Raw genomic sequence first — 24,721 nt, forward strand, 5'->3', positions numbered from 1 at the left:
TAAAGGCAAGTATTCCATATGCCTTCTTAATCACCTTATCTACCTGGCCTGCTACCATCAGGGATCTGTGGACATGCACTCCAAAGTCCCTCTGTTCCTCTACACTTCAGTGTCCTGCCATTTAATGTGTATTTCCTTGCCTGGTTAGCTCTCCTCAAATACACTACCTCACACTTCTCCAGATTGAATTCTATTTGCCACTGTTCTGCCCACCTGACCAGTTCATTGATATCTTCCTGCAGTCTACAGCTTTCTTCAAACACACAGCCAATTTTTGTATCATCTGCAAACTTCGTAATCATACCCCCAACATTCAAGTCTAAATCATTGATATATACCACAAAAAACCAAGGGACCCAGTACTGAGCCTTGCAGAACCCCACTGGAAACAGCCTTCCAGTCACTAAAACACCCATCAAGCATTACCCTTTGCTTTCTGCCTCTGAGCCAATTTTGGATCCAACTTGTCACTTTGCCTTGGATCTCATGGGCTTTTACTTTCACAACCAGTCTGCCATGTGAGGACCTTATCAAAAGCTTTGCTAAAATCCATATACACCACATCATATGCACTGCCCTCATTGACCCTCCTGGTTACCTCCTCGAAAAATTCAATCAAGATAGTCAGATACAACCTTCCCTTAACAAACCCCACTGACGGTCCTTGATTAATCCACGTCTTTCCAAATGAAGATTTATCCCGTCCCTCAGAATTTTTTCAAATAATTTTCCCACCAGCAAGGTTAGGCTGACTGTAAATACTCGGTCTATCCCTTTCTCCCTTTTTAAACAAAGGTACAACATTAGCAATTCTCCAGTACCACACCTGTAGCCAGGGAGGATTGGAAAATGATGGTCAGAGCCTCTGCTATTTCCTCTCTAGCTTCTATTAACAGCCTAGGATACATTTCATCCAGGCCTGGGGATTTATCCACTTTCAAAACTACTAAACCCCTTACTACTTCCTCTCTCACTTGTTTATTTCATCTAATATTTCACCTCCTCCCTGATTGCAATGTCTGCATCGCCACACTTTTGTGAAAACAGACGCAAAGTATTCATTAAGAACCATACCCACATAAAAACATAAGAAATAGGAGCAGGAGTAGGCCATATGGCCCCTCGAGCCTGCTCCGCCATTTAATACAATCATAGCTGATCCAATCATGGAATCAGGTCCATTTTCATGCCCGCTCCCCATAACCCCTTATTCCCTTATTGGTTAAGAAACTGTCTATCTCTGTCTTAAATCTACTCAACGACCCAGCTTCCGATGTGGTCTCACCAATACCCTGTACAACTGTAGCAAGACTTCCTTGCTTTTATACTCCATCCCCTTTGCAATAAAGTCCAAGATTCCATTGGCCTTCCTGATCACTTGCTGTACCTGCATACTAACCTTTTGTGTTTCATGCACAAGTACCCCCAGGTCCTGCTGTACTGCAGCACTTTGCAATCTTTCTCCATTTAAATAATAACTTGCTCTTTGATTTTTTTCTGCCAAAGTGCATAACCTCACACTTTTCAACATTATACTCCATCTGCCAAATTTTTGCTCAATCACTTAGCCTTTTGCAGATTTTGTGTGTCCTCCTCACACATTGCTTTTCCTCCCATCTTTGTATCATCAGCAAACTTGGCGACATTACACTCAGTCCCTTCTTCCAAGTCGTTAATATAGATTGTAAATAGTTGAGGTTCCAGCACTGATCCCTGCGGCACCCCACTAGTTACTGATTGCCAACCCGGGAATTAACCATTTATCCTGACTCTCTGTTTTCTGTTAGTTAGCCAATCCTCTTTCCATGCTACTATATTACCCCAACCCCGTGAACTTTTATCTTGTGCAGTAACCTTTTATGTGGCACCTTGTCAAATGCCTTCTGGAAGTCCAAATACACCACATCCACTGTATCCAGCCCGTTTGTTACATCCTCAAAGAATTCCAGCAAATTTGTCAAACATGACTTCCCCTTCATAAATCCATGCTGACTCTGCCTGACTAAATTATGTTTTTCCAAATGTCCTGCTACTGCTTCTTTAATAATGGACTCCAACATTTTCCCAACCACAGATGTTAGGCTAACTGGTCTTTTTGTCTGCTTCCTTTTTTAAATAGGGATGTTATATTTGTGGTTTTCCAATCTGCTGGGACCTCCCCAGAATCCAGGGAATTTTGGTAAATTATAACCAATGCATCCACAATCCCTGCCGTTACTTCTCTTAAGACCCCAGGATGCAAGTCATCAGGTCCAGGTATTTATCCGACTTTAGTCCCATTATCTTACTGAGTACCACCTCCTTAGTTAAGTTCCTCCCCCCGCCTATAGCCCCTTGATTATCTACTGTTGGAATATTGTTAGTGTCCTCTACCATAAAGACTGATACAAAATATTTGTTCAGAGTTTTTGCCATCTCCATGTTCCCCATTACTAATTCCCCGGTCTCATCCTCTAAGGGACCAACATTTACTTTAGACACTCTTTTTCTTTTTATATACCTATAGAAACTCTTGCTATTTCTTTTTATATTTCGTGCTAGTTTACTTTCATAGTCTATCTTCCCTTTCTTAGTCATTTTTTTAGTCATTGTTTGCTGGAATATTGTGCCCAATTCTGAGCACTACACTTTAGGAAGGCTTTGGAGAGGGTGCAGAAGAGATTTACTAGAATGGTGCTAGGGAAGAGTGATTACACTTATGTGGATAAGCTGGAAAAGCTGGGGTTGTTCTCCTTAGAGTGGAGAAGGCTAAGAGAAGATTTGATAGAGGTGTTTAAAATCATGAAGGGTTTGGATACAATAAATAAAGCAAAACTGTTTCCAATAGCTGAAGGATTGATAACCAAAGCGCACAGATTTAAGGTGATTGGCAAAAGAACCAGAGGCAACAAGAATCTAGAAAATAGACAACAAGGGAGTTCGGCAATGCTAAATAGTATATACTTCAATGCAAGGAGTCTAGGGAATAAGGCAGATGAGCTAAGAGCACAGATAGATACTTAGGAGTATGCTATTATAGCTATTACTGAGACATGGCTGAAAGAAGGGCAATTATGACAGCTCAACATTCCTGGTTACAGGGTTTTCAGACGGGATAGAGAGGGGGGTAAAAAAGGACAGGGCGAGGTTACAGTATTAATTAAAAAAACAATTACAGCTGTAAGGAGGGATGATATGTTGGAAGGATCATCAAATGAGGACATATGGGTTGAATTGAAGAACAAAAAAGGGGTGATCACACTGCTGGGAGTGTACTATAGACCCCCAAGTCGGAGGGAGATAGAAAAGCAAATATGTAGGCAAATTTCTGAGAAGTGCAACAATGATAGGGCAGTAATAGCAGAGGATTTCAACTACCCGAATATTAACTGGGATAAAATTAGTGTGAAAGGTAGAGAGGGTGCAGAGTTCCTATAATGCATAGAAACATGGAAACATAGAAAATAGGTGCAGGAGTAGGCCATTCGGCCCTTCGAGCCTGCACCACCATTCAATAAGATCATGGCTGATCATTCCCTCAGTATCCCTTTCCTGCTTTCTCTCCATATCCCTTGATCCCCTTAGCCGTGAGGACCATATCTAATTCCCTCTTGAATATATCCAATGAACTGGCATCAACAACTCTCTGCGGCAGGGAATTCCACAGTTTAACAACTCTCTGAGTGAAGAAGTTTCTCCCCATCTCAGTCCTAAATGGCCTACCCCTTATCCCAAGACTGTGTCCCCTGGTTCTGGATTTCCCCAACAACGGGAACATTCTTGCCGCATCTAACCTGTCCAGTCCCTGAGACAAGTTAGCCATTCGGCACATTGCGTTTGCTAGAACAATCTGAAACGAATCCCAAGCTTGGGTTCTCTCCATAGCTGTACCAGAATGTTACCAGGGCACCAACAGTTAAATTATGAGGAGAGATTACATAAACTAGGCTTGTTTTCCCTGGAATATAGAAGATGACTTGATTGAGATTTTTAGGATTTGAGGGGAATTGTTACGGTAGATAAAAAAAACCTTTTCTGCTGGTGGGGGAGCCTAGGACAAGGGAACACAACCTTAAAATCAGAGTCAGGCCAGCCAGAAGAGGTTAGGAAATACTCCGTCACACAAAGGGTGCTAGAAGTGTGGAACTCCCTCACACAAAAAGCAGTAGATGTTAGCTCAAATAATAATTATAAATCTGAGATCAATAGATTTTTGCTAGACAAAGGTATTAAGGGATATGGAGCCAAGGTGAATGGATGTAGCCAAAAGTATCAGGCCGGGGGAGGTGTCTTCACCTCGGAAACAGAAGGCTCTCAGTGGTCCCATTTATAAGGGGCTGCATTTAATTAAAAAATAAAATTTGGTTTCTCTTCAGGAACTCAGAACACGATCACAGCCTTGAACCCCCAGATGTGCCCCACATTCAAAGGTATTGGCAAGTTATGTCTCACTAGGTGTTATGTATTGATGTGTGTATCGTCCTGGTACCTTAAATGTAATGTAAGCACAATGCTACACCACAGAGGGCGCTGTGGTGGGAAACCTGGAAGTACCTGCAACAGGCACTATATAAGGCTGACCACCACACCTGAGAGGCACTCTGGAGCTGAACAACAAAAGGACGAAGGTCACAGCAATTAGATTTACACCAGACCGTGTGGAGTCAGTGATTTGTGTGCTACATACACCACACTAGGTGTATCTCTGGTTATGCAATGCCAGGTCCCTTAACATAGGGAGTCCATGCCCCCAGCCATGCCTCTGTTTAATCCTTGTTTATGTCTCCAAAAGACAATTGTGGAATCCAGCCGTAAGGCCGAGACTCAGCATATCTGGGTCCTGGCCTCATTTCTGGCCTATCTCACATCCTTCCCTACATCAGTGAAAAAAGTCTGAGCATCTCAAGCCTCTCCTCACCGGAATCATCTAAAAACACTCTTCACAATTATCACCACAATAACACAATTTATAAAATGCATCAATTAATAAAAATACATTTTGTACTATGATTCACAAACTAATAAAGTTTGTCTCCTGCAGTATATCAATCGTATATTTACATTTATCGGCGTGCAGTTTCACAATGCCTTTCATGTGAAGCTGCAGAAGTTTGTAGAATTCATTAGGCATTGAGTGAGCGGTACCTGGCACCAGTAATGATGGTGGAACTGGTTTCCATGCACACCTTTAGAGAAGGGCCAGAATCCATACACCCATACTTCCTCACACAGCTCCATTGCTGTGCTTAATATAATGAAACCGCTAGAAAGACAATATTCTTTAACGCCTTTGCCTTTCCAGAATGGAATGATAGTTTTCATGTATGATGGATTTAAAAATATTGCCTTCTGTTTTGTTCCAAAATCTTGCAGAGTGTAAGAAACTTTAAATGAAGGTGACGTATTGATTGAATAAGAAAATGCAGGCAGCATAATAAATGCATCTTTATAGGCAGATATATAGTCCACAAAAGGTTTTCTCCTGAAATTCACACTTTGGTACCTCCTTGTAATGATACTTGGATTGGCTGTCATAATATCTGTTTTAGTTCCCACATCATCTATATAATCCATGATAGGGGGAAGATTACACCTGAATACAAAGTCAGCCTGATTTATTTCCATTCCACAGCTGCTGTTAGTTAGAACTCCTCCATTTCCAACAACAGAGCAACGTTTAAATACATGGTCTTTGAAAGGGTCTGTCTTAGGAATCAGTTTAAGAATATCTTCTGTAATCCTCATAATTCTTTTAGGTTCTGCATCAAAGCTCAGATTTGTTCCCAGTGGCGTATTAACTTGTGTAACAACAAAATTTTGAGCTGCATTGCAACATTTCTCCAACTCTGATCTTAAAATTGTGTGCTCTTCAAGATTCTTTTTCCACTCGCATTGCTGAATTTACTTGACTCGTTTGCATACACAGGAGAACTGTTTTAGCCAGTATGTAGCAAGCCCAACAAGGTTCTGGATTTGGTTTTAGGGAATGAAGCTGGGCAGGTGGAAGGGGTATCAGTGGGAGAGCATTTAGGTGCTAGTGATCATAATTCATTTAGATTTAGGGTAGTTATGGAAAAGGACAAAAATAGAGCAGGAATACAAGTTCTTAGTTGGGGAAAGCCAATTTTACTGAGCCGGGATGCGATTTAGCCAAAGTGGACTGGAAACAGCTAATGGAAGGTAAATGAATGTCAGAGCAGTGCGAGGCATTCAAGGAGGAGATCTGGAGGGTTCAGAGCAAGTATGTTCACTTAAAGAAAAAGGGTGGGACTAACAAATCTAGAGCCCCTGGATTTCAATGGGCATACAGGGTAGGATAAATAAAAAAAGGGAGGCTTATGATAGATTCCGAGGGCTCAATACTGCAGAAACCAGAGAGGAGTCTATAAAGTGCAGGGGTGAAATTAAAAAAGAAATTAGGAATGCAAAGAGAGAGCATGAAAAGGTGTTGGTGAGTAAAATCAAGGAAAACCCAAAGATGTTTTATAAATACATTAAGAGCAGAAGGATAACTAAAGAAAGAGTAGGGCCTATTAGAGACCATAGGTAATCTGTGTAGGAGGCAGATGTTCTTATTAAGTCTCTTTTGTACCCTCTCCAAAGTCTTCCTAAAGTGTGGTGCTCAGAATTGGGCACAATTTTTCCAGCTGGGACCAAACTAGTGTTTCTATTTCCTTATTCCTTTCCCACACCCTTTAATAATCTTCAAAATGTTATCTAATTCCATTTTAGCCAAATATCACTGTAAGGCGTGTGGTGTATATCGGAGAGAATCACAATGCTCTTATATTCCTTCTAACCTCCCCTTTATGTTTCTAGTACTGATCCTAAATGTATGCCTCTTTGATCACTACCAGTAGAAATAATCTTTTCACTGTTTACCCTTTCAGTCTTCTCTACTCTTCTATTATATCACATTGTTGGGGGGGGCGGGGCAGGCACCTGTAACCGACTGCTACTTTGCCATTTTTTATGTGAGAGCCTGGACACTGAATGTTGGCCTTGTTCCGAGCATGCACAGACATCCCAACCGACCTGAACCTGCCCTTGTGTGATGCCCTCACATGCAAGCGGTCCCATGGTTTGCCCTGACCTCCCTTACAGCAAGTGCGAGCTGGGAAGCTGCAGGCCCACCATCACTCACAATAAACCTCCCATTTCCCGTCTATAAAGTAATATGGAATCATCGTTTCTCATTTAACGCTGTTTCTTTTTGCCTCTTTTGCTTTTAGGGTGGTTCAGTCAGACATAAAGATCCTTGTATTGTCACACAATATTCCAGACCGGCTTTATCGACAGTGGGTGCAGCGGTCTGTGAATATGCCCGTCACACTGATAATGAACACTTCGGAGATGGAACCGGTGGAGAAACTGGTCCCAGAATGCCTCACTCTCCTGCTAAAACTTGGAAATTACATCCTGCAAAATCCAAAGGTCAGAGTTTCATTCCAGCCTGCAGATACTAAATCAGTTCCAATGCCTGGATTAACATAATCTACAGAGCATTCTAGTATTGCAAAATTGCTGCCAGGTTCACTGAAACTCCACACTTAAATATTTCATTGCTAAATGAATAAGGAGCAGGGACTGTACTCAGAAATCACTGGACACCAGACACTTGCATTCTCCACACTGATGCACTGGTAAAGAAATTATTGCAGGAGACTTTCGGTTATGTAAATCTCAAATACAGAGTACTGCTTTGTTCCAATCACCCTCATACATATCAAACTGGCAATCATTTTCTGTGAATGTGAATAGTACTGTTAAATCATCTGCCTCATTTGCCATAACTGAAGTGGATTCCATCATATGGGGTACCACGTAAGAGCAGAGGCGGGTAAAGGAGGGAGGAACTCCTTGGACAAACATGGACTTTCCAGCATTGGTAAAGTGTGCTCAATATAGTCACTCCCACACCATTTGTCTAGTCTGGATCTAAACCCTGGTCGCAGAGGAGTCATCGTCACTGTCCACCCTTAAGAATCTCACAATACTGTGAACATATGAGAAGGTGTCTGCTAAGGCACAGAGCTGAGGCATAGGGTGTAACCATAGATCGCAACATTAACCGAACACTGCAGTGGGAAGTTGAGAATTTGGTGAGTGGGAGAATTCGGTGCAGAGGGTGAAGGGGGATACTCCTTTTAGTTAAATTAGTTTAAAATAAACCAATGGAATTAGTTACATAAAACTTTAATTAATTCATTATATAAAGCAAGGTTCAATCGAGATGGCAGTGCAGGAGGTGTGACCCATCTGCAGCATGTAGGAGTTTGTGGAGAGCAGATTGATCCCAGGTAACCGCATCTGCAACTTGAGGAACTTTCGCTCAGAGTTGTTGAGTTGGAGTTCGAGGTGCAGACATTGCGATGCATCAGGGAGGGGGGAGAGTTACCTGGACACTTTGACCCAGGAGGCAGTCACACCCCATAGGTTAGGTCGTGGTTTAGATTTAGTTAGTGGTCAGGGACAGGAGGATTCAACTGCGGGTCAGGCAGGTAAGGGGACCGCAGATGCAATGGTGGAAGAGCCTTGTCCAACAGGTGCGAGGTACTTGCTACATGTACCATGTACAGTAGACACCTCAAGTCGCTGGAGAAATACCACCAGCGATGTCTTCGCAAGATCCTGCAAATCCCCTGGGAGGACAGATGCACCAACATTAGCGTCCTCATCCAGGCCAACATCCCCAGCATTGAAGCACTGACCACACTTGATCAGCTTCGCTGGGCAGGCCACATAGTTCGCATGCCAGATACGAGACTCCCAAAGCAAGCGTTCTACTCAGAACTCATCCACGGCAAACGAGCCAAAGGCGGGCAGAGGAAACGTTAGAAGGACACCCTCAAAGCCTCCCTGATAAAGTGCGACATCCCCACTGACACCTGGGAGTCCTTGGCCATAGACCGCCCTAAGTGGAAGAAGTGCATTTGGGAGGGCGCTGAGCTCCTCGAGTATCGTCGCCGAGAGCATGCAGAAATCAAGCGCAGGCAACGGAAGGAGCATGCGGCAAACCAGTCCCACCCACCCCTTCCCTCAACGACTGTCTGTCCCACCTGTGACAGAGACTGTGGTTCTCATATTGGACTGTACAGCCACCTAAGAACTCATGCTAAGAGTGGAAGCAAGTCTTCCTCGATCCTGAGGGACTGCCTGTGATGACTTGCTATTGGGGTGGATGAGAACAAAGACTGCAGGAAGGATGATAAATTGACTGAGGCGCCGTGGGACAGGTAGCCATTCAAGTAGAGGGAGTGAAAAAGAATGTGAAAATAGTAGGGTATAGGATAGTCAGGGGGATAGATACTGTTCTCTGTAGCCATTCCACGAGTCCCGAAGGCTGTGCTGCCTGCCCGGTGCCAAGGTTAAGGACATCTCCTTGCAGCTGGAGAAGAACTTGGAGAAAGATCCAGTTGTTCTGGTCAACATAGGAACCACGACATAGGTAGCACGAGGAATGAAGTTCTGCTGAAGGAGCTTGAATAGCTAGTGTACAAATTAAAAAGCAGAACCTCAAAGGTAATAATCTCTGGATTGCTGCCTGAGCCATGTGCCAATTGGTATAGGGATAAGCAGATTAGAAAGTTAAAGGCGTGGCTCAAAGAGTGGCGTGGGAGGCAGAGATTTTGCTTCATGGAACACTGGCACCAGTACTCGGGAAAGAGGGAGCTGTTCCGTTTGGGACAGGCTCCACTTACACGGTTCTGGAACCAGTATCCTGGTGAGTCGAATAACTAGGCAGTAGACAGGGCTTTAAACTAATGAAGGGGGTGGAGGGGGGGAGGATTCAGGAAAGATTACATTTAAAAGCAGCAAAAGAAATGTCAAGGCTCTAGAGCAGAGCAAAGTTTGGGGCAAAAATAAGCCGAGTGGTCAGGAAGGAACAGAGAGAGTAACAAAGGTCATAGGGTATCACTGACTAAGGTGACAGCAGAGAACAATTGAAAAAAGCCAAAGCTGAAGGCACTATGTCTGAATGCGGGAAGCATTCACAACAAAATAGATGAATTAATAGCTGGGATAGAAATTAACAGGTTTGATCTAATAGCCATTACGGAGACGAGGTTGCAAAGTGACCAAGGTTGGGAATTAAATATTCCAGGGTACTTAACTTTTAGAAGAGATAGACAAAATGGAAAAGGAGATGGGGTAGCCCTGATAATAAAGGATGGGATAAAGACAATAGAAAGAAAGAATCTTACCTCTGAAAATTAAGAGGTAGAATCAGTTTGGCTGGAGCTAAGAAACAGCAAGGGGCAGAAAACATTGGTGGGAGTTGTTTATAGGCCCCCAAACAGTAGTGGCAACGTAGGGCACTGTACAAATCAGGAAATTAGAGGCACCTGTAACAAAGGCAATAAAATAATCACGAAGGACTTTAATCTACACATAGACTGGGCAAACCAAATTTGCAGTAATAGTGTGGAGGATGAATTCATGGAACGTATACAAGATGGTTTTCTCAATTAGTATGTTGAGGAACCAACTAGAGAACAGGCTATTTTAGATCTAGTACTGTGCAATGAGAATGGGTTAATTAGTAACCATGCAGTAAAGGGGCCTTTGGGGAAGAGTGACCATAATATGGTGGAATTTTACATTAAGTTTGAAAGTGATTTAATTAAACCCTAAACTAGGGTCTTAAAACGAAACAAAGGAAACTATGTAGGTACGAGGGGTGAGTTGGCTGAGGTAGATTGGGAAACTACATTAAAAGGTACGATGGTAGACAAGCAATGGCTAGCATTTAAAGAATTAATACATCATTTACAACAAATATACTTTCCTTTAAGGCACAAAAACCCCACAAGAAAAGTGATCCAACCTTGGCTAACAAGAGAAGTTAAACATAGTATTAGATCGAAGGAAGAGGCTTATAATGTTGCCAAAAAGAGCAGCAAGCCTGAAGATTGGGAGGATTTTAGAATTCAATAACGGAGGACCTAGAAATTGATAAAGAAAGGGAAAATAGAATATGAGAATAAATTAGTGAGAGACATAAAAAGAGATTGTAAAAGCTTCCAGAGGTATTGAAAAAGGAAAAGATTAGCGAAAGTAAATGTGGGTCCCCTACAGGCTGAGACAGGAGAAATTATAATAGGGAATAAGGAAATGGCAGAGAAATTGAACAAATACTTTGTGCTGTCTTCACAGAAGAAGACACAAAAAACCTCCCAGAAATAGTGGCGAATGAGGAACTGAAAGAAATTAGTATTAGTAAAAAAATAGTACTGGAGAAATCAATGGGAAAGCCGATAAATACCCTGGTCCTGATGGCCTACATCCTAAGGTTTTGAAAGAGGTGGCTATAGAGATAATGGATGCATTAAATATAGAAACATAGAAAATAGGTGCAGGAGTAGGCCATTCGGCCCTTCGAGCCTGCACCACCATTCAATAAAATTATGGCTGATCATTCCTCAGTACCCCTTTCCTGCTTTCTCTCCATACCCCTTGACCCCTTTAGCTGTAAGGGCCACATCTAACTCCCTCTTGATATATCCAATGAACTGGCATCAACAACTCTCTGCGGCAGGAAATTCCACAGGTCAACAACTCTCTGAGTGAAGAAGTTTCTCCTCATCTCAGTCCTAAATAGCCTACCCCTTATCCTAAGACTATGTCCCCTGGTTCTGGACTTCCCCAACATCGGGAACATTCTTCCCGCATCTAACCTGTCCAGTCCCGTCAGAATCTTATATGTTTCTATGAGATCCCCTCTCATCCTTCTAAACGCCAGTGAATAAAGGCCCAGTCGATCCAGTCTCTCCTCATATGACAGCCCAGCCATCCCTGGAATCAGTCTGGTGAACCTTTGGTGCACTCCCTCAATAGCAAGAACGTCCTTCCTCAGACTAGGAGACCAAAACTGAACACAATATTCCAGGTCAGGCCTCACCAAGGCCCTGTACAACTGCAGTAAGACCTCCCCGCTCCTATATTCAAATCCCCTAACTATGAAGGCCAACATACCATTTGCCTTCTTTACCGCCTGCTGTACCTGCATGCCAACTTTCAGTGACTGATGTACCATGACACCCAGGTCTCGTTGCACCTCCCCTTTTTCTAGTCTGCCGCCATTCAGATAATATGCTGCCTTCGTGTTTTTGCCCCCAAAATGGATACCCTCACACTTATCCACATTATACTGCCTCTGCCATGTATTTGCCCACTCACCTAATCTGTCCAAGTCACCCTGCAGCCTCTTAGTGTCCTCCTCACAGCTTACACCGCCACCCAGTTTAGTGTCATCCGCAAACTTGGAGATATTACACTCTATTCCTTCATCTAAATCGTTAATGTATATTGTAAAGAGCTGGGGTCCCAGCACTGAGCCCTGCGGCACCCCACTAGTAACTGCCTGCCATTCTGAAAAGGACCTGCTTATCCCGACTCTCTGCTTCCTGTCTGCCAACCAGTTCTCTATCCACGTCAATACATTACCCCCAATACCATGTGCTTTGATTTTGCACACCAATCTCTTGTGTGGGACCTTGTCAAAAGCCTTTTGAAAGTCCAAATACACCACATCCACTGGTTCTCCCTTGTCCACTCTACTAGTTACATCCTCAAAAAATTCCAGAAGATTCGTCAAGCATGATTTCCCTGTCATAAATCCATGCTGACTTGGTCCAATCCTGTCACTGCTTTCCAAATGGGCTGCTATTTCATCCTTAATGATTGATTCCAACATTTTCCCCACTACTGATGTCAGGCTAACCGGTCTATAATTACCCGCTTTCTCTCTCCCTCCTTTTTTAAAAAATGGCGTTACATTAGCTACCCTCCAGTCCATAGGACCTGATCCAGAGTCGATAGGTTGTTGGAAAATGATCACCAATGCATCCACTATTTCTAGGGCCACTTCCTTAAGTACTCTGGGATGCAGACTATCAGGACCCGGGGATTTATCGGCCTTTAATCCCATCAATTTCCCTAACACAATTTCCCGCCTAATAAGAATATCTTTCAGTTCCTCATTCTCACTAGACCCACTGTCCCCTAATACATTCAGAAGATTATTTGTATCTTCCTTTGTGAAGACAGAACCGAAGTATTGGTTCAATTGGTCTGCCATTTCTTTGTTCCCCATTATAAATTCACCTGAATCCGACTGCAAGGGATCTACGTTTGTCTTCACTAATCTTTTTCTCTTCACATATTTATAGAAGCTTTTCCAGTCAGTTTTTATGTTCCCTGCAAGCTTCCTCGCGTACTCTATTTTCCCCTTCTTAATTAAACCCTTAGTCCTCCGCTGTTGAATTCTAAATTTCTTCCAGTCCTCAGGTTTGTTGCTTTTTCTAGCTAATTTATATGCCTCTTCCTTGGTTTTAACACCATCCTTAATTTCCCTTGTTAGCCACAGTTGAGCCACCTTCCCAGTTTTATTTTTACTCCAGACAGGGATGTACAATTGCTGAAGTTCATCCATGTGATCTTTAAATGTTTGCCATTGCCTATCCACCGTCAACCCTTTAAGTATCAGTCGCCAGTCTATTCTAGCCAATTCACACCTCATACCATCGAAGTTACCTTTCCTTAAGTTCAGGACCCTAGTTTCCAAATTAACTTTGTCACTCTCCATCTTAATAAGGAATTCTACCATATTATGGTCACTTTTCCCCAAGGGGCTTCGCACAACAAGATTGCTAATTAGTCCCTTCTCATTACACATCACCCAGTCTAGGATGGCCAGCTCCTTGGTTGGTTCCTCGACATATTGGTCTAGAAAACCATCCCTAATACACTCCAGGAAATCCTCCTCCACCGTATTGCTACCAGTTAGGTTAGCCCAATCTATATGTAGATTAAAGTCGCCCATGATTACTGCTGTACCTTTATTGCACACATCCCTTATTTCTTGTTTGATGCTGTCCCCAACCTCACTACTACTATTTGGTGGTCTGTACACAACTCCCACTAGCGTTTTATGCCCTTTGGAATTCCGCAGCTCCACCCATACCGATTCCACATCATCCAAGCTAATGTTCTTCCTTGCAATTGCATTAATTTCCTCTTTAACCAGCAACGCCACCCCGCCTCCTTTTCCTTTCTGTCTATCCTTCCTAAATGCTGAATACCCTTGGATATTGAGTTCCCAGCCTTGGTCACCCTGGAGCCATGTCTCCGTGATGCCAATCACATCGTATCCGTTAACTGCTATCTGCGCAGTTAATTCATCCACCTTATTCCGAATACTCCTCACATTGAGGCACAGAGCCTTCTGGCTTGTCTTTTTAACACATTTTGCCCCTTTTGAATCTTACTGTAATGTGGCCCTTTTTGCTGTTTGCCTTGGGTTTCTCTGCCCTCCACTTTTACTATTCTCCTTTCTATCTTTTGCTTCTGCCCCCCTTCTATTTCCCTCTGTCTCCCTGCATAGGTTTCCATCCCCGTCATATTAGTTTAACTCCTCCCCAACAGCACGAGCAAACACTCCCCCTAGGACGTTGGTTCCGATCCTGCCCAGGTGCAGACCGTCCGGTTTGTACTGGTCCCACCTCCCCCAGAACCGGTTCCAATGTCCCAGAATTTGAATCCCTCCCTTCTGCACCATTTCTCAAGCCACGTATTCATAGAAACATATATAGAAACATAAAAAATAGGTGTAGGAGTAGGCCATTCGGCCCTTCGAGCCTGCACCGCCATTCAATGAGTTCATGGCTGAACATGCAACTTCAGTACCCTATTCCTGCTTTCTCGCCATACCCCTTGATCCCCCTAGTAGTAAGGACTACATATAACTCCTTTTTGAATATATTTAGTGAAATGGCCTCAACAATTTCTGTGGTAGAGAATTCCACAGGTTCACCACTCTCTAGGTGAAGGAGTTTCTTCTCATCTCGGTCCTAAATGGCTTACCCCCTTATCCTTAGACTGTGACCCCCTGGTTCTGGACTTCCTCAACATTAATAATTTCATCTGAGCTATCCTGCGATTCCTACTCTGACTAGCACGTGGCACTGGTAGCAATCCTTAGATTATTACTTTTGAGATCCTACTTTTTAATTTAACTCCTAGCTCCCTAAATTCGTCTCGTAAGACCTCATCCTGTTTTTTTACCTATATCGTTGGTACCTATATGCATCACGACAACTGGCTGCTCTCCCTCCGTTTTTAGAATGTCCTGCACCCGTTCCGAGACATCCTTGACCCTTGCACCAGGGAGGCAACATACCATCCTGGAGTCTCGGTTGCGGCCGCAGAAACGCCTATCTATTCCCCTTACAATTGAATCCCCTATCACTATCGCTCTCCCACTCTTTATCCTGCCCTCCTGTGCAGCAGAGCCAGCCACGGTGCCATGAACTTGGCTGCTGCTGCTCTCCCCTGATGAGTCATCCCCCTCAACAGTACCCAAAGCGGTGTATCTGTTTTGCAGATGGTTGTCATCTTCCAAAATTCCAGAGATTCTAGAACGGTTCCTGCAGATTGGAAGGTAGCAAATGTAAGCCTGGTATTTAAGAAAGAAGGAAAAGCGAGAACGGGGAACTCATCATAATTATCAGAGGCAGTCCCTTGAAATCGAGGAAGATTTGCTTGCTCTCTAACAGTGAGTTCTCAGGTGACTGTACAGTCCAATACGGGAATTACAGTCTGTCACAGGTGGGAGACAGTGGTTGAGGGAAGGGGAGGGTGGGACTGGTTTGCCGCACGCTCCTTCCGCTGCCTGCGCTTGATTTCTGCATGCTCTCGGCGACTAGACTCGAGGTGCTCAGCGTCCTCCCAGATGCTCTTCCTCCACTTAGGATGGTCTCTTGCCAGGGATTCCCAGGTGCCGGTGGGGATGTTGCATTTTATCAAGGAGGCTTTGAGGGTGTCCTTGAAACGTTTCCTCTGCCCACCTGGGGCTCACTTGCCGTGTAGGAGTTCCGAGTAGAGAGCTTGCTTTGGGAGTCTCATGTCAGGCATGTGGACGATGTGGCCCGCCCAACAGAGCTGGTCGAGTGTGGTCAGTGCTTCGATGCTGGGGATGTTGGCCTGAGCAAGAACACTGGTGTTAGTGCGTCTATCCTCCCAGTGGATTTGCAAGATCTTGCGCCTCCAGCGCCTTGAGGTGTCTGCAGTACATGGTCCACATCTCTGAGCCATATAGTAGGGCTGGTATCACTACTGCCCTGTAGACCATAAGCTTGGTGCCAGATTTGAGGTCCTGGTCTTCAAATACTCTCTTCCTCAGGTGACCGAAGGCTGCGCTGGCGCACTGGAGGCGGTGTTGGATCTTGTCATCGATGTCTGCCCTTACTGAGGTATAGAAAATGGTCCAAGTTTTCCAAGGCCGCGCTGTAGATTTTGATGACCGGGGGACAGTGCTTTGTGGCGGGGTCAGCTTTGTCTTACGGATGTTTAGTGTAAGGCCTATGTTTTCGTATGCCTCAGTGAAGATGTTGACGATGGCTTGGAGTTCGGCCTCTGAATGTGCAGACGCAAGCGTCATCCGCGTACTGGAGATCGATGACAGGGGATGGGACGACCTTGGATCTAGCCTGGAGGCGACGAAGGTTGAACAGGTTCCCATTGGTTCAATAGTTTAGTTCCACTTCAGCGGGGAGCTTGTTGAGAGCGAGATGGAGCATTGCAGCGAGGAAGATGAAGAAGGTTGGTGCGAAGACGCAGACTCCAGTCCGGATGTGGATTGGGTCTGTAGTGGATCTGTTGGTCAGGATCACGGCCTGCATGTCGTCGTGGAGCAGGCGGGGGATGGTGACAAACTTTTGGGGGCAGCCAAAACGGAGGATGCTCCATAGTCCCTCACGGTTGGCAGTGTCAAAGGCCTTTGTGAGGTCAAAGAAGGACATATACAAGGATTGGTGCTGTTCCATGCATTTCTCTTACAGTTGTCGTGCGGTGGGCCCCCAGCTATTTACAATATACATTAATGATTTGGACGAAGGAATTGAATGTAATATCTCTAAGTTTGCAGATGACACTAAGCTGGATGGCGTTGTGAGCTGTGAGGAGGACGCTAAGAGGCTGCAGGGTGACTTGGACAGGTTAGGTGAGTGGGCAAATGCATGGCAGATGCAGTATAATGTGGATAAATGTGAGGTTATCCACTTTGGTGGCAAAAACAGGAGGGCGGAATATTATCTGAATGGTGACAGATTACGAAAAGGGGAGGTGCAGCAAGACCTGGGTGTCATGGTTCATCAGTCATTGAAGGTTAGCATGCAGGTACAGCAGGTGGTGAAGGCGACAAATGGCATGTTGGCCTTCATAGTGAGAGGATTTGAGTATAGGAGCAGGGAGGTCTTACTGCAGTTGTACAGGGCCTTGGTGAGGCCTCACCTGGAGTATTGTGTACAGTTTTGGTCTCCTAATCTGAGGAAGGACATTCTTGCTATTGAGGGAGCGCAGCGAAGGTTCACCAGACTGATTCCCGGGATGGCAGGATTGACATATGAAGAAAGACTGGATCGACTAGGCTTATATTCACTGGAATTTAGAAGAATGAGAGAGGATCCCATAGAAACATAAAATTCTGACGGAATTAGACAGGTTAGATGCAGGAAGAATGTTCCCGATGTTGGGGAAGTCCAGAATCAGGGGTCACAGTCTAAGGATAAGGGGTAAGCCATTTAGGACCGAGATGAGGAGAAACTTCTTCACTCAGAGAATTGTGAACCTGTGGAATTCTCAACCACAGAAAGTTGTTGAGGCCATTTCGTCAGATATATTCAAAAGTGAGTTGGATCTGGCCCTTATGGCTAAAGGGATCAAGGGGTATGGAGAGAAAGCAGGAACGGGGTACTGAAGTTGTATGATCAGCCATGATCATATTGAATGGTGGTGCGAACTTGAGTGGCCTACTCCTGCACCTATTTTCTATGTTTCTATGTCCATTGTACCCCACATTGAGGATCTGGGAGGAGCTCTTCAGCCACAGGGAAAAGACGGTTCAGGAGGATTCTTGTAATGACTTTCCCAGTGGCCGACAGCATGGAGATCCCCCTGCAGTTGCCACAGTCGGGCTGTTCCCTTTTTTAAAGATGGTCACGCTTACGGCATCTCTGAGATCTCCCAGCATGCTCTCTTCCTTCCCGATTAGAGAGATGAGGTCATGCATTCGTGCCAATCGTGCTTCTCTGCCATACTTCAGTGCCTCAGCAGGGATTACATCTGCTCCTGATGCCTTGTTGTTGTTGAGCTGGCGGATGGCCTTTTCTACCTCGTGCAGGGCTGGGGTTTGGCTGAGATGGTGGCAGGTAGCATGCTGCGGGATGGAGTCGAGGACACTCGTGTCAAAGGCAGAGTTTCTGTTAAGGAGATCTTTGATTGCTCCTTCCAGCGGGTCCTGACTGCCTCGGTGTCCTTAATATGTGCCTCTCCGTTCTTGGTCAGCAGTGGGTGCTTTGGCTGTAGGTGGACTTAACTGCAGTGAAGAATCCTCACACGTCATGACTGCCGGCCAGCTGCTGGATCTCCTGTGCTTTCTCCATTCTTTAGGTCGCGGGGTTTTTTTTGGACCTCGGCCTTCAACCACCTGTAGAACTGCTTTGCTGCTCCCGAATTGGGTTGCTACTTTAAGTTCAGAAATACCTTGCACTTGCGGCTTATTAGCTCCTGGATCTCCTGGTCAGTCTCGTCAAACCAGCCTTGGTGTTTCCTGGTTAAGTGACTGAGCTTCTCTTCGCATTGTCCGAGCAAGGGACTGCAAGGACATGCGCATCACCGACGCCATGACAGGAGCCGATGACTGCTGGACGAACCACCACCTAATCCGCTCTGTCATCAACATCAATATAGCGGGGTGCACAAGGATTGGTGCTTGGGCCCCAGCTATTCACAATCTGTATCAATGATTTGGATGAGGGGACCAAATGTAATGTATCCAAGTTTGCTCCTGATACAAAGCTAGGTGGGAATGTAAGTTGTGAGGAGGATGCAAAGAGGCTTCAAGGGGATATAGACAGGCTAAATGAATGGGCAAGAACATGGCAAATGGAATATAATGTGGAGAAATGTGACGTTATCCACTTTGGTAGGAAAAATGGAAAAGCAGAGTATTTTTAAATGGTGAGAGATTGGGAAATGTTGGTGTTCAGAGGGACCTGGGTGTCCTTGTACACACATCACTGAAAGTTAACATACAGGTACAGCAAGTAATTCGGAAAGCAAATGGTATTTTGGCCTTCATTACAAGAGGATTTGAGTATCAGAGTAAAGACGTCTTACTGCAATTATATTAATGCCCTGGTGAGCCACATCTGGAGTAATGTGTACAGTTTTGGTCTCCTTGCCTAAGCAAGGATATACTTGCCATAGAGGGAGTTCAACAAAGGCTCACCCCATCCTGGGATGGCGGGGGGGGGATTGTCCTTGTGAGACTAGGCCTATATTCTCGAGTTTAGAAGAATAAGAGCTCATTGAAAGATACACAATTGTTGCAGCGCTTGACAGGGTAGATGCAGGGAGGATGTTTCCCCTGGCTGGGGAGTGTAGAACCAGGGGTCACAGTCTCCGAATAAGGGGTTGGTCATTTAGGACTGAGATGGTGAATCTTTGGAATTCACTACCCCAGAGGGCTGTGGAGGCTCAGTCGCTAGTATATTCAAGACAGAGATCGATAGATTTTTGTATATTAAGGGAAACAAGGGATATGGGGATAGTACAGGAAAATGGAGTTGAGGTAGAAGATCAGCCATGACCTTATTGAGTGGCGGAGCAGCAAATGGCCTACTCCCGCTCCAATTTCTTATGTTCTTATGTTCAGACAAGGGGACAGAGTTTACAGATAAGAAGTCAAAAGTCACTGTTGTAATATAGGAAGAAAAAGGCTTTTCATTTCGGAATTATGGTAAAGAAATTGACAGGTGGGTTGAATGGTACAGACAAGATAGAGTGGTCTTGTCCTGCCCAAAAAATTACTTTGTTACTGTGTGAAAACCTTTTAGAAATAACTCAAGAATTATTGATATTTGCATTTATGTAATGCCCTTCACATTGAAACATCCCAAAGCACTTCAAGGCAGTCAATTTTATTGAAGCGCGGTGACTTACTATGACTCAACCATCAGAGTCCGCCACACCCAACTATAACATGGACAGTCGTCTCACAAATAGTTACAAAGGCCCCGATTTTAAAGAAAGACATACATTTATATAGCGCTTTTCACAACCACCAGACGTCTCAAAGTGCTTTACAGTTGTAATGTATGCACCTGTGAGTATGCTCACAGGTTTGTAGAACTGTTGCATTGTGAGTGGCTGAGCCAGTCACGTGGTGTTCACATGACTCAATAAAACCTCAAGTCAGTTGGGTCTAGGTTATCCACGATGAGGTATGCAGTTGAGAGATCAGATCAGCCATGATCTTATTGAATGGTGGAGCAGGCTTGAGGGGCCAAATGGCCTACTCCTGCTCCTATTTCTTATGTTCTTATGATTGTTAAACCTTTGTTAATAAACCAACTAATTCTTAATAGCAATGTGTTGCTATGAATTCTTAAGAAAAGACATTATAACAGACAATGAATGGGAGACAAAAGGTGGTTCTGGTGCGCGTGAGCCCCGAAGTGGGTGGTGAACCCGGGGGACGCAGAGGCCAGGCAAATCTTAGCACCTGGGTTTCATTAGCATGAATTTAGTCGCTGACCAGCTGATCCGGTCAGATCTGCTACGTAGCAGGATTTCAACAGCAGGAGTCTGTAGCCAGGGACCCAGGTAAGTGGCGAGGAGTCTCTGGACATGATTGGGGAAGTGGGGGCGGAAAGCCCAGGGCAAGGAGGTCCAAGGCTTCCATGTGAGGCCCGAAGGCACACTCAAAAGAGCAGGTTAACATTGGGACACGGCGGTAAGGCAGTGGGATCAGAGGGGATAGGTGTACATGACTGGCTTCATTTTAATCTGCACCTCCTTCCCTGCCTGCTGCCTCCGCCCCCCCCCCCCTCGGTTTCCGCCAAAATCATGAACAGTGTTTATATAGGGCGACAGTGACAGCTCTGGTTTCCCGCATACAGAAGAGCATCACTGAGCCAAACCAGACTGCGTCTGAAGAAATTCGACATCTGATCATCAAGGAAAATACCATCAAGTATCTGTGTGGCAGTTCAGAGCTCATGACGCCTCAGAAGTTCCTCGAGAATTATGAGAAATCAGCGTATGTCATCCTAGACTCAGGTAGAGTTTGAACTGACCAGGGCCCTAATGTGGAACTGACCATATATATATTTAAATATTGGGAAGTGTCAGTGAAGAGGAACCAAGGTCCATGGTACAGGATATTAACAATGCTAAAAAATGCAGGAGGTAAGGAATTTCACCGTTTTGAGATTCTGGGGGAAAAAATGAGTAAAACAGCACAAAAAGGTTTGATTTCAATGAAGTGAAGGTGCCGGGGGGGTGAAAGAGAGTGGAGGACAGCGTATCTGGAATTTGGGAGGATAAAAGTGAAGATTGTTTGGAGCAGAAAATCACAATCGATAAAATAGAAAGACAAACAAGACAGGTGTAAGGTAGTGAAACATGTTAAAACCAACAGAAGGATTACTTAGACCACAGGTTTCTTGTATCCTCTCCTGGAGTGTGAATCAAGTGCTAGAAGATATGGGGGCAACATTTAAGTCTCAGATGGACTTGATCTTTAGAGAGATAAGGGTCATTGTGATAAAAGAAAATGTTTAGAATAAGAGAGAAAACCAAAGAGTCAATTTTTCTCCCCGGGCGAAGTATAGGTTTTTGTGCCAGTGGCTGGAGCAAGGCCAGGCAGGCAGCAGTACAGCGTGCTGATAACTCTCAATTTCCCATGGTCAGATCCTTTGGATATTCAGAGCTCCCTGTAGAGTTTTGACCTCGGGCAAAGGGCCAGTCTGAGTGGGTTTTATGCCTATAAAATCTGACCAGCAGGTCAGATATAAAGAGATGAGCGCACTTAAAAATAAGTGACTGCATATGGGGTCAAATATGGTTACCATTACCAAGTTTCAAAATTAACTTTAAGTCCTTCAGCCATTGCCAGAACTGGGTCAAGGGAAGAAATGCCAGGCAAAAATTGAGTGAAAGGAAACCCAATGTGAAGGCATGAAGCAGATGTTCTGGCCTCTGGATAATTGACTCCATCATAGGCAGTCCCTCGAACGAGGATAACTTGCTTCCACAAGAGTTCACAGATGTTTCAATGAAGGACCCGATGTTCCAGTCCTGAACTCCAGTTGAGGGGGTGGAAGATGCCTGTGTGTGGATTTTTTAAACGTGTGGTGACCGTTGCACACCAGCCACCACACGGGCTTGACAGAGCTAGGTCTTGGTCCAGTGGCAAGGGTTGAACCAGGACAACTGGAGACCTGCTCTGCTGCACAGACCTAGTGCGCGCACATATCGCAGTGTGGGCAGGCATGAGCTGCCCCTGGGCCCTCGCCTCTCCTGGGTCCCACAACCCTCATCCATGCACACATCAAACACAGCAGTTTGATCATTGGCAAACGGGATGTGCTAAATGAGTGGATGTGGAGAGAGTTGCCTTATTTGGCACTTCAGGATACTGTCCACAGAGAATAACAGTGCACCATTCCTGGTAGCAGGTTGTGATTAAGTTCACTGTTTGTATACACCAACTGTGGGATCTGGGAACAGAAGCAAAATAATCTGATAAAGTACCAAATATTGGATAGATGGCTCATGTGTTGCTTGCCAACCTGCTCCGCATTTACTACTCACTCATGCCAAGCTCTTCTCGAAACTTACAGCTCTCTTTCATTACATTTTATCTGTACCCATATCTCATTAGGGTAGAAGTTCAAGTCGCAAAGTAGAACTGAAAACCTTGCTCCCCTCGCATCTTCCAAAGGCATAACGCTGAAGTCATTGTAAACCAACTTACTTACACATTTACTAACGTCCATATTGTGTACAGGTTTTGAAGTGTATTACTACACAACATTTCAAGTCTGCTTGTACAATAAGACGGCACATCAAGGGCCAAATTGCGATCTGCGGAAATGGATGCCTGATGGTAAAGGCACTCCTCCTCTGACATGCCCAGATAGCTCTGGCAGGGAATGTGAACAAATACACGCAGAGAGCAGCAGATTTGTGCAACCCTCCTCATATGAAGGTAAACTGCCCTTCAATCATTGTTCTGCAACTCTTCCTCAAGCTTTCTTCGAGCGAGGATTTCCCAGTAGGCTGGGCAGTCCACAAGTACAGACCGTTTGATTTGTGAGTAGAATTCTCTTCAATCGTAGCATGTAGAAAGAAACATTAAAATACAAGAATATAAAAATTAGCTGCACAAAATGCACCCAACTGCATGTAACAAAAGCAAACCAAAATGCCAAATAGTAGTATCACAATCAGCCAAATACAGTTTTAAGAGAAATGCCAAATGAATTACCAAATACGAACAATGACGGACAGGTAAAGACCATCTGGTTCATTAAGCCTATTCCACACAATTGCGATACCTTGTGTATCACAGCAGATACACTCCACCCCACCCCAAACCATGTGAGAGAAATTTGGGAAAAGAATCTGGGAAATTCCTCTGACCCATCTAGACGATCGAAACTAGTCCAGAGGATCACTCTGCCCATTAAATTCCCTGCAGTATCTACTTTCTATACACCCACAAAACATTTACCTTCAATGATAGCATTGGGCTTCACAGCAAACCCTGGAATTTAAGAGACCGGGAAGCCCTGCCCTCATTTACATTTTTTTCAAACCCTTGAGGCTTGCACACTAACAGAACAAGCCTGATGTGACTGCAATGTAGGTTCAGAAATCTACTTCCTACCCGCTGCAACAATCCATCTGCACTGTGTTCCCACCATGTGCCCTAACTTTACTAGAATCAAAACCCACTCATGTTCCTCTTTGTTGTTCCAATTCCCTTTGCTGTTCCACTCTTACTTCTTCATTGTAAATGCAACGTTTGGGGAAAAGAGGGTATTTAATTAAATCATTATGGTCTGTTTACCTCTTGTGCAAGAGGGGTTGGGGGGGCGGGGAGGGGAAGATGGCAAGAGTCATGAAGAACAGTGTCAGAAGCCACCACCTAACATTCGAGCTACCCCTTTAAGGCTAGTGAATTTGATTATGATTCAACGCACAAATCGCAGTTGTGATATTAATATTGTAATGTATACACCTGTGAGTATGCTCACAGCTTTGCAGAGCTGTTGAAGTGTGGTGGCTTAGCTAGTCACATGGTGTTCACAAGACTCAATAAAATCCCAGCCAGTTGGGTTTAGGGGATCCAGCAGATAATGCTACACAATATAAAAGGATAAAATTCCAAACGCTTCAAGTTTAAAATAAAAAGCAAAAAACGCTGAAAATACTCATCCATTGAAAATAGATTAAAGGGTATCTACCCAAAATGTTAACCAATTTTTTCTCTTGAAATACCGCCAGGTCAAAGACCGGTGGATCATATAACTGACTAGCTTACTGTCTACCTATTCTGTTCTTTTAGCTTCAGTTATCATGTACCAGCCACTCTGCTCAGCCCATGATGTACCAACGCTGCCATCTTGATGCTGGAATAGATTTGATTGACAGTGTGAGCTTTGTTAATTCTTCTTTCTTTTTCAATTTGCAGAAGTCGTTTGGCCATCTCCACTTCATCTGTTTCTCGGGGATTAATAGAATCCTCTACGTCTGAGACCAAGCTATCAACTTCTTGACACAATGCCAGTCTCACTACAATCACACTTAAATGCTCAAAGTGAAGTACTACTATTGTTATTCTTAAGTTTAACAGTTGGTTCTCAAATAAAATAATTTTGTCCTTAAGCAT

At 44.4% G+C, this 24,721-nt stretch overlaps 1 pseudogene; it reads right to left on the reverse strand.

Moving 5' to 3' along the window:
- Positions 1-4,990: 4,990 nt before the first annotated feature.
- Positions 4,991-24,721, reverse strand: LOC139225805 (alpha-2,8-sialyltransferase 8F pseudogene; annotated as a pseudogene).

This window comes from Pristiophorus japonicus, chromosome 15 (genome assembly GCF_044704955.1).
Source record: "Pristiophorus japonicus isolate sPriJap1 chromosome 15, sPriJap1.hap1, whole genome shotgun sequence".
Taxonomy (NCBI): Eukaryota; Metazoa; Chordata; class Chondrichthyes; family Pristiophoridae; genus Pristiophorus; species Pristiophorus japonicus.